The sequence below is a fragment of the Elephas maximus genome, chromosome X (genome assembly GCF_024166365.1).
Source record: "Elephas maximus indicus isolate mEleMax1 chromosome X, mEleMax1 primary haplotype, whole genome shotgun sequence".
In the NCBI taxonomy this organism is placed as follows: Eukaryota; Metazoa; Chordata; class Mammalia; order Proboscidea; family Elephantidae; genus Elephas; species Elephas maximus.
In genome coordinates, this window is record NC_064846.1 from 96,954,510 (window position 1) to 96,970,704 (window position 16,195).

A 16,195-nucleotide genomic window follows, 5' to 3' on the forward strand; every position below is an offset into this window, starting at 1 on the left:
AATATCCATACAAAAGAGAGGACTCATTCTCTCAAGCAATCCCATAGCCAATTACGCAGGATGGGGATGGTCCTTCTTATGGCTACTATACCGTGGTTTGGAATTGGGCGATTAGAAATGTCCATTCACAATCTATCTGCCACTATAGCTCAAGTTACTGATAGCATTGCTGTTGGAATAGCTGCACAAAAAAAAATCTTTAGAATCCTTGGCGAATGTTCTACTAGAATTAGAATTGTCTTAGACTTTGGTTAAGCTCAGCAGGGAGGGGTTTGTGCTGTCACCAATACTTTTTGCTGTTCATAGATAAATACCTCTGAAGAAGTAGAAGACATCTCTAAAATATGCCAAAAGGCCTCCTAGTAACATACCATTTCTCCCATGACTGTTCCTTCCTTTGTTAATATTTTTAGCTAGTTACCCCCAAAGCATCAGGTTTGAGATATGCTCCTTTCTGCCAACCTGTCTCCTTCTTTTAATCATTGTAATTATTATTATAGGACTTGTTATATGTATAATATACTGTGTTTCTCATTGCCACAGCCAACCCTCAAAGATATGGCCATGCAACGAATTATGTATTTAAAAGAAATGATTTTACTGAGGAAAATAAAGTTTAGATCCAAGACCAAACCCTTTTAAGTGCCAAGCTGTTCCTCTAATGTGGCTTTGTTTGTAACACCCCAACCGGAGACCAACACACACTAAAGATGAAGCCTGAAGCTATGAAGCTATGGCAAGGTGAAATCAAATGGTGCCCGGCTACTAGATAACCAAAACCAAACCCACTGTCATCGAGTTGATTCCAACTCATAGCGACCCTATAGGTCAGAGTAGAACTGTCCCATAGGGTTGTCCAAGGAGCGACTGGTGGATTCAAACTGCCGACCTTTTGGTTAGTGGCCTGACATCTTAACCGCCGTGCCACCAGGGCTACTAGATAAAAAAGCATCCCAAAATCTTAAAAGCTGCCTAAAGAAAGCAGCCACCCAGAAACTGTAGCATCTGAGGGCCTAAAGGGTCATACAAAGCAGCCATCCCAGCGACTCCAGAGACTCCAAAACTCCAAGTCCTTGCAGAAGACAGGCACCTCCATTGCAGATATTATCTTGAGTGATGTGCGCCGCCTAGTGGCGGCTTGATCAAAAGGGGAGAAAATAAATAAGCAAACCTTAAAACAGGGGCTGCTTGGCATGATTGAAATGGGTAAACCCAGACCTAAGTTGAAATTCTATTTTAAATTAAGCTGCAACTAGGTTTGAGGCAGGTTTGCAACTGCCTCTGCTGTCCTACAAAGACTATTTAGCCTCTTGTAAATTTTTCTGCTGTTTGTAATACAAAGGGTGCAGAGATCCAGCCCTTAGCTTATATAAATAATATTGCTGTCTTAATTGCTCAGGCAATTCATCCAGTGGAATGCCTAAGCCCTAACTCACTCCCCCCTAGCCAGGTAGGCTAGGAGGACTTCAAGTTGGAGCTGATTTCATCTCCTTCCTAACCAAATGGTCAACCTTTACATTGTACGGACTCTGACTAAGGTTAAACTGGCATACACTCAGTGGCTAAACCCCCATGGCAGGAATCTTTATACAGACTGCTTTAAAAATATTGCTTTAGTCAATTTGTATTGGGAAGTAAGGTATTGATATTAGGCCATAAATTGATGTTAGGTAAGTTTATAGTTTAACAACCCCTTGAAAATATTTCCTTCCTTCCCCTGTGTGGTTTGGTTTCCCTGTACCCCGTTGATATGAAACTATTTTGTGTTTGTTTGCTCTGCCTGATAAATACCTCACTGCTCTCCCTGCAAGCCAGAACACACGCTGCCTCTTGAGTGCCCATTTGATTCTCCATTTCACAAAATGATCTTATTTGTCTTTTTCCTTCAACAAAATTCTTTGTTATAATTTCTAGCAGAGCATCAGTCTAGTGTTTTCACTAAGATGAGCAAAATGTGGTACATACATACAATGGAATACTACTCATCTGTAAAGAGAAATGAAGTCTCGATGCATGCCATAACATGGATGAACCTTGAAAACATTATGCTAAGTGAAATGTCAGTCTCCAAAGGACAAATACTGTATGATCTCACTTATATGAGATAAGAAAATATATAGAAACCAAAGATTATTATTGATTACCAGGGGTGGGAAATAGGGGGGAAAGGGAAGTTTTTGCTTAGGGGGCATTGAGTTTATGTTAATGGTGGTGGAATAATTTGGTAAAGGATGTTGAGAATGGTTACACAAATGGAAGAAATGTAATCAGTGTCATTGAAGTATATATGTAGAAATTACTGAATTGGCATATATTTTGTTGTGTATATTTTCACCAAAATAAGAAAGAAAATATTAGCTTCTATGGGTCTGGTGCAAAAATTCACCTCTCTGAAGCCATTCGACTCTTCTTTCTAAAGAATCAAGCACCTCAAGTCACTCTATATGGTTTTTAAAACAGAAATTGACAAGAAGAAAATAAGTGGAGAAGAGGTATCTGTAGGAGCTACGATGCAACACAGTTTACTGTGTGCCTGGCACTGTGCTTAACATTTTACATGTATTCCTATTCAGGGTATTTCTGTATCCTGAAATATAATACAACTATTTTATTCATTTGTTCAGCAAATATTTATTGAGTGTCTACTCTGTGACAGGCACTGTACTAGGCATTGGTGGTGGTCAATAAGACAGATGCGCCTCCTGCACCCTGGAGCTAAGCTTAGCTTCTAAGGAGCACTTACTAGCGGCAGAAATTGCACTGAATATTTATGTCCCTTCATTTCATCCTTATAATCTACATTCTACAGTACCTACAAAGGTACGTATTACTAGTCCCATTTTACAATTGAGAAAACTGATGCTTGGGAAGATTGACTTGCCTAGTAAATGGTGATGCCAGAGTTTGAACCCACATCTGTCTGCCTCTTAACCATTGGCTATATTGTCCCCAAAGTGTCACATGGAAGTATGTAATTGTTGCAGACAAAGAAAAATATACCATCTCAAGCCTTCTTGGAAAATTTCACCTCAGAGGATTGCAGAGGACTCCTTAAAAAGAAGCCATTTAACTTTATTCAAATGAACCACATGATCTGTAGTACACACAATTCATAGTGTTTTTACGCTTATGAAAGTGCAAGTTAGATTTTTGCCCCCCAAAACAAAAAGAATCTCCTAATCCTGAGGGTTTAATTTGTAATTTTATGGATAGGGAAAAATAAATATTGCCAGAATTTACTTTTTAGGCTTTAAATTCCTAATTAAAGTTTGGAAACATGGACATTCTGTAAATCCTCCTTTTTCTTCATTTACAATACAGTAAGTCCTGATTTCCTGCTTTAGAAAGTGAATAATGTCATAGGTCAACGTCGGAATCTATTCCAAGGCAATGGATTTGGTTTTTGGTTCTTCTCATGGGATTACATCCTTTCCACCTTTTTTTTTTTAAGACTACTGTTGCTAAAGATTTCTAATGTTCTGCAGTTTTGCAAGTATAGGCATGGTGGCTCAGTGGTTAAGTGCTCAGCTGCTAACTGAAAGGTTGGCGGTTAGAACCCACCAGCCGCCCCCTGGGAGAAAGATGTGGCAGTCTGCTTCCGCAAGGATTTACAACCTTGGAAACTCTATGGGGCAGTTCCACTCTGTCCTATAGGGTTGCTATGAGTTGGAATCAACCCAATGGCTATGCGTTTAGTTTTTTGGGGTTTTGAGGCATAACTTATATCACCTATTGACACTTGCAGAACTACATGTTTGCATGTATAGATTCTCCATCCATGCTATAAGCTGTTCGATCAATACAAACTGAATAAAGTGTGAACCAAGGGACATCATTAAAGGATATTTAGGGGAAGTGTTTTCTTTCACTATTGACTTTTTTTTTTTTAACACAGATAGATATAAAGTAATCTAGATTTAGATTTTTTTTTAAGCAATAACTCCCCATTCCCCCTCCCTCCAGCCGCTGGTAACCACTAATCTACTTTTCTACGTTTGCCCTTTCTCGATATTTCATATAAGTGGGATCATACCATATTTGTCCTTTTGTGTTTGGCCTATTTCACTTAGCATAATGTTTCCAAGGTTCGTCCATGTCGTAGCATGTATCAGGACTTCATTTCCCTTTATGATGAATAATATTCCATTGTATGTATACACTCCATTATTTTATCCATTCATCTGTTGATGGACATTTGGATCATTTCCACCTTTTGGCTATTGTGAATAATGAGGCTGCGAACATTGGTATACAAATATCTGTTTGAGTCCCTGCTTTCGATTCTTTTGAGTGTATACCTAGAAGTGGAATTGCTGGGTCAAGTGGTAATTCTGTGTTTAACTTTTGAGAAACTCAATGGCTGCACAATGTTACATTCCCACTAGTAATGTAACATCAGGGTTCCAATTTCTCCACATCCTCACCAACACTTTTTATTTTCCGTTCTTCAAATAATAGGCATCCTAGTTGGTGTGAAGTGATATCACATTGTGGTATTGATATTCATTTCCCTAATGATTAATGATGAATATCTTTTCATGTGCTTATTGGCAATTTGTGTATCTTCTTTGAAGAAATGCCCATTCAAGAATTTTGCCCATTTTTTTAAATTGGATTGTTTGTCTTTTTGTTGTTCAGTAGTAGGAGTTCTCTTTGTATTCTGGATATTAAATCCTTATCAGATACATGGTTTCCAAATATTTTCTCCCATTCTGTAGGTTGTCTTTTCACTTTCTTGATGGTGTTCTTTGAAGCACAGAAGTTTTTAATTTTAATGAAGTCCAATTTATCTACTTTTTTCTTGTGTTGCTTATGCTTCTGGTGTCATATTCAAGAATCCATTGCCAAAAACAAGTTCCTGAAGCTTTACCACCATGTTTTCTTCTAGGAGTTTTATGTTTTTAGTTCATATATTTAGGTCTTGGTCCATATTAGGTTAATTTTCATATATGGTGTGAGATATGGATCAAACTTCATTATCTGCATGTAGAGAATCAGTTGTCTCAGCACCATTTGTTGAAGAGACTCTTCTTTCCCCATTGAATGGTCTTGGCACCTTTGCTGAAGATCAGTTGGCTATAGATGAATAAGTTTATTTCTGGACTCTCAGTTTTATTCCATTGGTCTATATGTCTATCCTTATACCAGTACCATACTTTTTTTTATTATTATTACTATAGCTTTTCAGGAGCCCTGGTGGTAGAGTGGGTAAGAGCTTCGGCTGCTAACAAAAAAAAGATCGGCAGTTCAAATTCACCACCTGCTCCTTGGAAACCCTATGGGGCAGTCCTACTCTGTACTATAGGGTTGCTATGAGTCAGAATCGACCGTATGGCAGTGGGTTATAGATAGGATCGTGTCATCTGTAAATACAGATAGTTTTACTTCTTCCTTTCCAATTTGGATAAGTTTTATTTCTTTTTATTTCCTAATTCCAGAACAATATTGAATAGCAATGGTGAAAGTGGTCATCCTCGTGTTGTTCCTGATCTTAGGAGGAAAGGGTTCTTTCCCCCATTGAATATGATGTTAGCTGTGGGGTTTTTATAAATGCCCTTTTTCATGCTGAAGAATTTCCCTTCTGTTCCTAGTTTGCTGAATGTTTATATCTTAAAAAGATGATGGATTTTGTCAAATACCTTTTCTTTATTGATTGAGATGATCATGTGGTTCTTTTCCTCCATCCTGCTAATGTGATGTATTACATTGATTGATTTTCTTGTGTTGGGCCGCCCTTGCAATGCTGAGTTAAATCCTACATGGTCATAGTGTATACTCCTTTTCATATGCTATTGGATTCAGTTTGATTTGAGATCTCTTTGCTCGTGTAGACATTTCCAGCTATGAATTTACTCTGAGTGCTGCCTTCATTGCATCCCATAAGTTTTGATATGTTGTTGAGAATTTTTGCATCTATATTCATAAGGGACGTTAGTCTGTAGTTTTTCTTTTCTTGTGGGGCCATTGTCTAGCTTTGGTATCCGTATATACTAGCCTTATAGTATGAGTTAGGAAATGTTCTGTCCTGTTCTTTTTTTTTTCAGAAGAATTTGAGCAGAATTGATGTTAATTCTTCATTAAATGTTTGGTACAATTCCCAGATGAAGTTATCTGGTCCTGGACTTTTCTTTGTTGGGAGAATTTTGATTACTGATTCAATTTCTTCACTCGTTATAGGCCTGTTGAGATTTTCCATTTTTTCATGAGTCAATTTGTGTCATTTATGTGTTTCCAGGAATTTGTTTATTTCACCTAGGCTATCTAATTTGTTTACATGCAAGTATTCTCTTATACTCCTTTTGATTTCTGTGAGGTCAGTAGTAATGTTTCCACTTTCATTTCTAATATTATTTTCACCTTCTCTCCTTTTTCTTTGTCATTCTAGCTAAAGGCTTGTCGATTTGGTTTATCTTTTCAATGAACCAACTTTTGGTTTCATTGATTCTTTCTGTTTTTCTATACTTTATTTATCTCTGCTCTAATCTTTATTATTTCCTTCCTTCTGGTAGCTTTGGGCTTAGTTTGTTTTTCTTTTTCTAGTTTCTCAAGGTGTGAAATTAGGTGATTGATTTGAGATCTCTTTGTTCATGTAGGCATTTACAGCTATGAATTTCCTGAGTGCTGCCTTCACTGCATCTCATAGGTTTTGATATGTTGTGCTTTCATTTTCATTCATTTTGTAGTATTTTCTAATTCTCATTGTGATTTCTTCTTTGACTCATTTGTTGTTTAATAGTGTGTTGTTTAATTTGCACATTTTTTGAATTTTCCATTTTTCCTTCTGTTATTGATTTCTAGTTTTATTCCATTGTTGTCAAGGAAGATACTTTGCATGATCTGACCTTTTAAAATTCATTGAGACTTGTTTTGTGACCTAACATATGTTCTATCCTAGAGAATGACCCATGTGAACTGGATAAGAATGTGTATTCTGCTGTTATTGGGTAGAGTGTTCTAAAAATGTCTGTTAGGTCTACTTGGTTTATAGTGTTGCTGAAGTCCTCAATTTCCTTATTAATCTTCTTTGTAGATGTTCTGTCCATTATTTAAAGTGGTGTATTGAAGTCTCCAACTATTATTGTAGAACTGTCTCTTCAATTCTGTCAATGTTTGCTTCATATATTTTGGGGCTTTTTTGTTAGATGCATATATATTTGTAATTATCTCTTCTTGATAAATTGATCCTTTTATCATTATGTAATGTCCGTTATCTCTTTTAACAATTTTTAACTTAAAGTCTCTTTCATTTGATATTAATATAGCTGCCCCAGTCTCTTTTGATTACTATTTGCCTGGAATATCTTTTCCCATCCTTTTACTTTCAACCTATTTGGGTCTTTGTATCCAAAGTGGGTCTCTTGTAGACGGGTTATAGTTGGGTCATGTTATTTTATCTATTTTTCCAATCTCTGCCTTTTGATTGGAGAGTTTAATCCATTACGTTTAAAGTAATTACTAAAAAGGAAGTACTTCTGCTGTTTTAATATTTGTTTTCTGTGTATCTTATTCATTTATTGTCCCTCATTTACTCTAATACTTCCTTTTATTGTATTTAGTTTTTGTTTTGTTTTGGAGGGTTGTTTTTGTTTTGTTTCGTTTTGTTTTCTTTGTAGTGAACCATTTTTTATTCCCTTTTAGCTTCCTTTTCTGTCAGGTTTTTTAGATATTTTCATTGTGATTACCATGGAGATGCAATTATCATTCTAAATTTTTAACATTGTAGTTTGAATTGGTACCAATTTAACTTCAATAGCATATAAAAATTCTCTTCCTATACAGCTCTGTACAACCCCACTCTCATTTTGTGTTGTTATCAATTACATCTTTGCACCTTGTTAACCCAATAACATATACTTATAATTAGTTTTATGCATTTGTCTTTTATATAATATAGACATAACAAGTAGAGTTACAAATCAAAATACAGCAAAACCGGCCCTTATATTTGCCCATGAAATTAAATTTACTGGAGATCTTTACTTCTTCATATAGCTTCAAGTTACTATCTAGTGTCAACCTGAAGGGCTCCCTTTAGCATTTCTTGTAGGGCAGGTCTGGTGGTAATGAACTCCCGCAGCTTTTGTTGATGTGCGAATGACTTAATCTCACTTTTATTTTTTAAAGAGTTTCTCCAGGTACAGAATTCTTGGTTGAAAGTTTTTTTTCTTTTGGCATCTTAAATACGTGATCTCACTGCCTTCTGGCCTCCGGGATTTCTGAGGAGAAATTGGTCCTTAATCTTATTGAGGATCCCTTGTATCTGACAATTCATTTCTGTCTTGCTATCCTCAAGATTCTTTCTTTTCTTTGGTTTTTAATAGTTTGGTTATGTGTCTCGTGTTTATCTCTAGAATTATCCTACTTAGAGTTTGTTCCACTTCTTGGATGTGTAGATTCCTGTCTTTTGTCAGTTTTGGGAAGTTTTTGGCCATTATGTCTTCTAATATTGTATACGTGTCTTTCTCTCACTCCTCTCCTTCTGTGAGTCCTATAATGAGTATGTTGGTCCACATGATGATGTCCCACAAGTCCCTTAGGCTCTGTTTACTTTTCTTCATTCTTTTTTTTTTTTTCTCCTCAAACTCAAAAATAGCAATTGTCCTATCTTCAATTTTACTGATTCTTTCTTCTGATGGTTCAAATCTGCTGTTGAACTCTTTCTGTGAATTTTTTTCTTTCATTTATTGCACTTTTCAACCCTATAATTTCTAGCTGGTTTCTTTTAATAATTTCTACCTGTTTATTGATATCTCATGTTGTTCATACATTGTTTTCTTGATTTCCTTTAGTTTTTTGTCTGTGTCTTCCTTTAGATCTTTGAGCGTATTTAAAACAGTTATTTGGAAGTCTTTATCTACTAAGTCTAATGTCTGGCCTTCCTCAGGGACGGCTTCTGTCTCTAGGCCATCCTTTCCTGTTACTCTCTTTTTCTTGTTTTTTTTTTTTTTTTTTTGCTGAAAATAGGATATTTGAATAATATAATGTAGTAACTCTAGAAATCTCCTTTCTTAGAGTTTGCTGGGTCCCCCCCCTTTCCTTTTATTGTTGAAGACTGTAGTAGTCCATTAGCTTAGTGATTTTTCCAAGCTATTTTTGCAAAGGCTGAATTCCTTGATGGGTGTGTGTTTACTGAAGTCTTTATTCTTTTAGCCATATTTAGCTAGTGTTTTGACAGAGACTTCCTTGAATGCCAGTATTTTAAAAAAGAAAGAAAAACAAACAAAATAAAAGCAATAGAAAAAAAAACACCTTTGCCATCTTTGTAGTTTGGCTCTGTGCTGGGACACTGCTTCAACACTTAGTCAGGCTCACACTGAACCTAGAGATCAGCCTAAGGTGAAAGCTGAGGATTTCCTTGCATCATTTTTTGAGCATTTGTCTCTCCCTAGGCATGTATGTGGCTCTCTAAATTATACACAGGCACCTTCAAATGCCCCAATATCCCAAAGAAACTTTCTCCTTGGTTTTTTTGACCTTGACCCCATGCTTACCATTGTATGTCTCAATTGCCCTGTTTTGACTCATGTGTCCACAGGACCCTCAGTGTGTCTTACACTGCCTTTGTCTATGCCTGCCACTCTCCCACCCTGAGCAGGCTCCAAAATGGACAAAACAGAGACTAGCACTTTGCTTCAGTACTTTAGGTAACCACTTGACTGATTCAGACAAACCAATACAATAATTTGTGCTCTACTCACTCCAGAACCAGAGACCAGCATTCCAGGCTAGGAATGTGGATGGCTGCTTCAAGCTGGCTGCAGAGGCAGGGCAGGAGTGGGGCAAGAGCCAGTAATAAAAAAAAAATCACATAACTTTCCTACTGTTTTCACAAGCTTTTGCTTGCTTGCTGTGTACCGTTGACTGTTCACCAGAGTTCCACCAAGGTTAGTTCTGACAGTTTCTGCTTGTTTTTTGATGTTTCTGTGGGGGGATGGGAGTGTGGAACTTCTTACTCTGCCATCTTGGTCTCAGCTGTTAAACTGTTGACTTTTAATGTTAATATTTAAAGAAAAGAATTTTTAACGATGATAGGGTTTTTCTCATTATAATGATAAGTCATCTAGAATTTATCTTCCCATTAGGACTCTGGACTCCTTGTCATTCAATTTTAGAAGCAGATAGATCTTCAGTGAAAGAGAACATGACAATTATAGTTTACTCCTTTGAGCTTGGTGACGTGGCAAAAGCTACACATACACACATACATACACAAGTATTTTAAGAAATACATTTTTTTTTAATTCTCTTTCATTTGGTGAGAAGGAATGAACTCTCTAAAAATTTGCATTTGAGAACAAATTATATAGCCTTACCTTCATTTTCATCCCCTTTTTCATCTGAGAATTGATGAAAATTCTTTACAAAATTATTCTACCTCTCTTCAGCTGGGCTACAGCTACACTATCTTGATCATCACTAGCTCATTTTGGCCCAATGGTAAGGGCAGCAATAAGCTGCTAAATCATTTTGAAATCCTTACACTTTGAACTCAGCCCTCTATAAATCAAGTATTTGTAGTAAATGCTTTTGCTTTATTTGATAAAGTTCTATTCTGTCTCTAGATGATATGACATATGTAAAATTGCCTATTGATTCTGGAAGATAGATGACTCAGACACTAACGAAATTTCACTGTTAATGTTACCCACAGGTGGAAATGAGGCTAAATTGGGCCATTTATTGTTTATAGTTTGATGTGTCTTTTAAAATATTAAATTCAAAAGGCATTAAGTACCTAAGTGTGCAGTTAGTTTGGAGGGGGGAAATACTGCGTTTACTTATCTGAGTTGTCTGAACCTTCAGTCAATGAGCTCTCCCTGCATCTTCCCAGTACTTGTTTAGGGTTGCATTGGAGACCTGTATTTTCCCTCACCTAATTCTTTAAAAAAAATTTTTTTTTCTTTTAATACTTAGAGTTTTAAATCCAGGTGGTTAGAGTAACATTTCTTATATTCTTCTCATTTCCCTGTCAATCGATGTCTTCCATAACCAATTCCTGAACTCCTGCACCAAGTAGCCTTGGCACCATGACAGCCTCCCACCCTAAGCAGACAGTCTTCATAGGTGATATTTTTTTTTATTGTTGTAAAAATATTTATAACACAACATTTGCCAATTCAACTTTTTTGTGTACAATTTAGCGATACCAACTACATTAATCACAATGTGCAACCATCACCCATAATCATTGCCAAATTTCCCATCACCACAGACAAGAACTCACTGCTTCCTAAACAATGTCTCTCTTTCCCCCTCCTTCCTGCCTCCGGTAACCACTAATAAATTTTCATCTCTATACATTTGCCTATTCTTGATATTTCCTATAAGTGAGATCATACAATAATTTTCCTTTTGCAATTGACTTATTTCACTGAGAACAAGGTTTCCAGTTTAATCTATGTTGTACCATGGATCAGAACTTCATTTCTCTTTATAGCTAAGTAGTATTTTTTCATTTAAGTCAAAGAGGACCATCTTTTGGAATTCTGTGTTTGTTCTGTCACTCCTATGTGCATCTTTCCTGCTCTCTCATTAGTGCTGAATGATCTCTGCTCCTTTGAGAAAGTGACCTGATTCTTAGGCTTGGCTCCAACAGGAAGCAGTCTAATGAGTTCTGGTGCTAGAACATGTTCTGAAACTATCCAGAAATCAGGAAGACCTTGCTTGTAGATGGAAATTTTGAGAATTACTCCTTTAATGTAGGTCTGTTCTGAAAAGAATCCCAAACTTGACCGCATCTATGCTCGATAGGACATTCTAACATCAAAATTCATGTTACTGCTCTCTACCTTATACCCGCTACCTCCACCCTAAATCCTTCCCCCTTCCCATATTCTTTAGTTACTGTTTTGTCCCTTCAGCCTAGCCTAGAAAAAACTACTGTTTAGACTCTGCTTTAACATCTTATAGCTTTGAATGACTGCACCTGACATTGCCATATACCTAGCAGCTGCCAGGACTGATGAGCTGCCTTGTTGTGTTCTGCTGACATGTACCATACAGAGACAAAATTAAATCCTGTGTCCACTACCTGATAAGAAAGCCTGATGCTAAGTTTGGCTGAGCTTTGTTCTCTCTGAACTGTTACCTACTGTGATATCAGGAAGGAGCCATGCCCACTGGTACTTAAAGAAGAACTAAAGAAAAGAACTCCTAAAAAGAAGGCATATCAGATAGCCAGCTAACAAGTTAACAAGTGAAAGGGTGTGTGTGTGTGTGTGAGTGACAGGGGACTAAAGGCAATGTATGTTCTTAGAGACAATGCAAGCACAGTTGAGTAGTGAGCTGGAGGTGATAGGGTTTGTATGTGCCAGCTCCATGCAAGAGAATCTTGAGGAAGAAGGTAAGGAGCAAGGGTGGGGCCATCTCAAATATATTGGAGGTGAAATAGAAAAACATCTATCCTATTTAAAAATAGGTAAGCCTCACTAACTCAGCCTAATTGGAGGAAAGCCACTCTGAATTAGGGAGTATTTTTAAATGCATTTTTATTACTTTCAAGCACTGGACATGCAGTAATTCAAACTAGACTAACAGCATAGTACAACAGCTCAGGGAAGGGGCTTTAGGAATCATTTGTAATTAGCATATCAATTACTGGTATGTAAGTGGATGTGCACAAAGTGTATAAAAAGTTTATTCTCTTAAGTAGGACAAACATTCCCTAGTGCAACCCTGTTTACAGTATTAATTTGCTTAGCCAGCTCTTTCTGTGCCAAGATAGATGTATGTAAGAAATGCTTATTTCCTCAGGGAAGAATGAATCGCTTCCCTGTGTTTAGTCCAGTAACTAAGAAGTGGAGCCCCACTTGATTGGTTTGGGATTTCCAGGATATGGAGTTTTGAATTTGCATACAGACTAGAGAGATTTCATATGGAGAAGATCTGGCAGCCATTGCCAGAGACCCAGTTTCCTCATCTGGATTTCATTGAAGTGATCTGGATTTCATCAAGCAACGGGACACTGATCCTAAATGATCCACCAGACACTCTAACATAGGCATGTTTAAAATACATCCTGACCCAGAAAAATAACTGTTAAATATGATGAGTTGGAATTACTCTATATGCAGTACTTAAAAGCAGTAAAAATATGTTTCTTTTTTAAGCCCCACAAAAACTATGCAATATCAAGTTAATGATGAAAATCCATCACCAAACTCTTTCTTGCATACCTCATTGTGTGACGGCATTGTGGAGATTTCCAGTGATTTGGGAAAGGATATTATATTTTGATGAGCTGCACCAGGTGCTAACTATATGGCAGGATTTCGGCTTTGAATCTTAGGGAGGCCCTCCTGGGTAAAGGAGGATGAAGGAAGGGCTAGGGGCATGTTTATTGTTAACAAATCATTATTGCCCACCTAAGTTTGAAAAGCAGAGCAATTGAATTGAAAATGAAGAGGTATCATTTATATAGGGAGTGTAGAAAATATGGCTAGGAAATGAGAACCAGAGATATAGGCCTATATTTCTACTCATATGTATTAAACGGTGCTCTAGGTAAATTGTGAATTCTTCAAGCCTTAGAGAGTAAAAAATAAGTGCCCAGAGCATAAGTACAAGCAGTAAATATACATACAAATGTTGTAACTACAGTTTGGAATGACTCCAGCTCTTTCCCTTCCCCCAAGGGCATCACTAGCCAGGATCTGCAAAGACCAAATAGCTGTTTGGATTCCAATCTGATTTTTTGCCTAAGAAATCAGAGAAGTCAGTTTCGATTTTAATAATATATCCTCCCAACCTCTGTCTAACAGAAAGGCACTTGTGTTTCTGTCCCTTCTTAAAGTGAGTTTTGTGTTTGGTGAAAGGTAATAGATTGGCAGCACTGGAAAATGAATTACTGTATTCCCAGAACAGGTATAACAAAGCAGTGACACTATGAAATTTCTGTCTGCCCTTAGGGACCATTAGAGTACTATTCCAGGAAGTCACTGCTATGTCACGCTGTGCTGAACTCAACAGTATCCTAGTGGGCTGAAAGAATTAACATAGCACCCAAAGGGCCTGACTTAAGGCCATTCATTTATTCATTCAACATTACTGAGTGTACCATGTGCCTGGTGCTCGGAGAAGACTTTCACAAATGTTATATCATTAAATCTTCACGATAACCCTGTGAGAAAGAGAATATTCTTGTTTTACAGAGAAGGAAACTGAGGCTCAGAGAAGTGAAGTGATTTGTCCAAGTTGCCATGCAAATGCTGGATCTAAGTTTGTCTGAATCCAGGTCCAGTGTTCTCCCTGAGCTCAGTACTATGGAGGTTGCAAAAGGGGATGAATGAGACATATGCGCAAACAATATGCCACAAAGCAGAATGTTATCTGTGCTATATGAGCGGTCCCGGTGGTTCCATAGCAGTGAAATGACCTACCGCAGATCAAATAAAGGGTCATTAATACAGCTAGTCTTAGGATTAATATTCTTTACATCTTCTTCCATTTTTTAATTTAGCTCTCCAAGCCAGACTGCCTCTCTGCCCACCCTACCCCCTGCCCAGATAATCTGCTTGTGGATCCTCTGGCCTTTCAGAATGAGGAGAGTCAGAGAGCATTCGGGTTTAGTGGCGACAGCATTGGATTTGAATTGAAATTAGTGTTCTAATTCTAGCTCTGACGATTCACTCCAGGCCACTGGTAAGGTCCTTTAATTCTGGATGACTCACTTTGCCCTGTGTGAATGAGAATGGTTTATTTCAAAGAGGTATAGGGAGAGACAAGTAATAATAGGCTAAAAATAGTGTGCAGACCTTTTTCTTGCCAAGGTGACATATAATTGATGAGTAGAATTACTTACTACAAGGCATGTTAGAAAGAGATGCCAATTAGAGTCTATGTTTCTATATAATGGACTTATCCATGAGAGAAAAAAATGCCCCCTTTAAAGTGTTAAGAAACTACATCTTGAAAAGTAAGACTGCAAAAGGGACGTAGTTTTATTTTGTTGGGGGTTTGGGAACTTATAGTTTGTTTTTATTTTATGGGATTGTGTTTTCTGTTTTTCTTTTTGTTTTGTTTTGTATTATAGATGTTCATGAAACCAGTACAGTTTGTCTGATACTAAAAAGAGAAACTTATAGGAAATTAACTGTCTTCCAGATATGTCCAAGAGGCATTCGTGGCCCCAAACAAAATGAAGCATTGTCCTCATAGCAGAAGGAAGCCTTCCTCTCTCAATTTTCTGTGTCTCTGAGCCATTTGTAACAGATATTCAGGAGTCGGTGAGGCATTTACCTTATGCTGCATCCCCTGGCAGATTGAGTTTTTGCAGAATGCGTCAGCAGTACTTGAGTTGAGATAGATAGGATTGACAGAATTTAGAAAAAAAAATACCTGTGAAAATTTGAACAACTCCCATTTGGGACTGATTACTGATACTTTTGGGGCTTTAACACAGTCCTCCTCTGAATCTCATCAAATGCAATAGATTTCAAATTTTATCTTAGAAAGGGGCTTTGCTGCTGGCAATAACTTTATTCAGGCTGTCTTTGGAAGCTCAAAGCATTAGCAACAAAATATTTCTCTCTTCTCTCCCTCTGCATCCTACCCTTCTTGGTTTTTCAACTTTGAATGTCTCGTTTCTTTAATCTCTATTGAGGGAATTTCTAGAGAGTGCTCATTGGAAACATGAAGATGATAAGCCTGGTCTAGGCTGGTATGCAAGCCAGAAAGTCAGGAGACAACCTGCTGGGAGCAGGGCAGGGAATGCATCCAACACAGGTCTGTCTGAAGGGACAACTTAGGGTCACCACAGCCTACCACCAGCACCGGGTTGAGGCTAACCACTATCTATTCTAGCATCTCATTGTCCTATGATGAATCTTTTAGTACTTTAATTATTTTTAAAAACAAACAAACAAAAAACACTTTCGGCCCCTGGTATTAGAAGTAAAGTGGCACCAGTGAATGACCTCAAGGCCATACAATAGAAGCCATTGTCTGCCCTGATGGAATAAAAGAAAATAACTATAAAATGTTCTGTTTTGTTTTGTTTTTTACCTAAAAGCATCATTAATGTCATCACACCTGGCTTTTATCCTGCTCTGGCATCAAACCTCTCCCCCAAATTAATTCCTGTAGAGACATCTGCCATAGCCTCTCTTCCTCATTTGCATAACCTTGTCTGAAAATTGAAGCCCTGGTGGCGTAGTGGTTAAGTGTTTGGCTGCTAACAAAAAGGTCGGCAGTTCAA

The 16,195-nt window shown here is 37.4% G+C and overlaps 1 protein-coding gene across 4 annotated transcripts in view; it reads left to right on the top strand.

The window, feature by feature from the left end:
- The window catches only part of HDAC8 (histone deacetylase 8), a 307,774-nt gene that overhangs the window by 128,932 nt on the left and 162,647 nt on the right, over window positions 1–16,195 (top strand). The gene's annotated exons all lie outside the window — the stretch shown is intronic.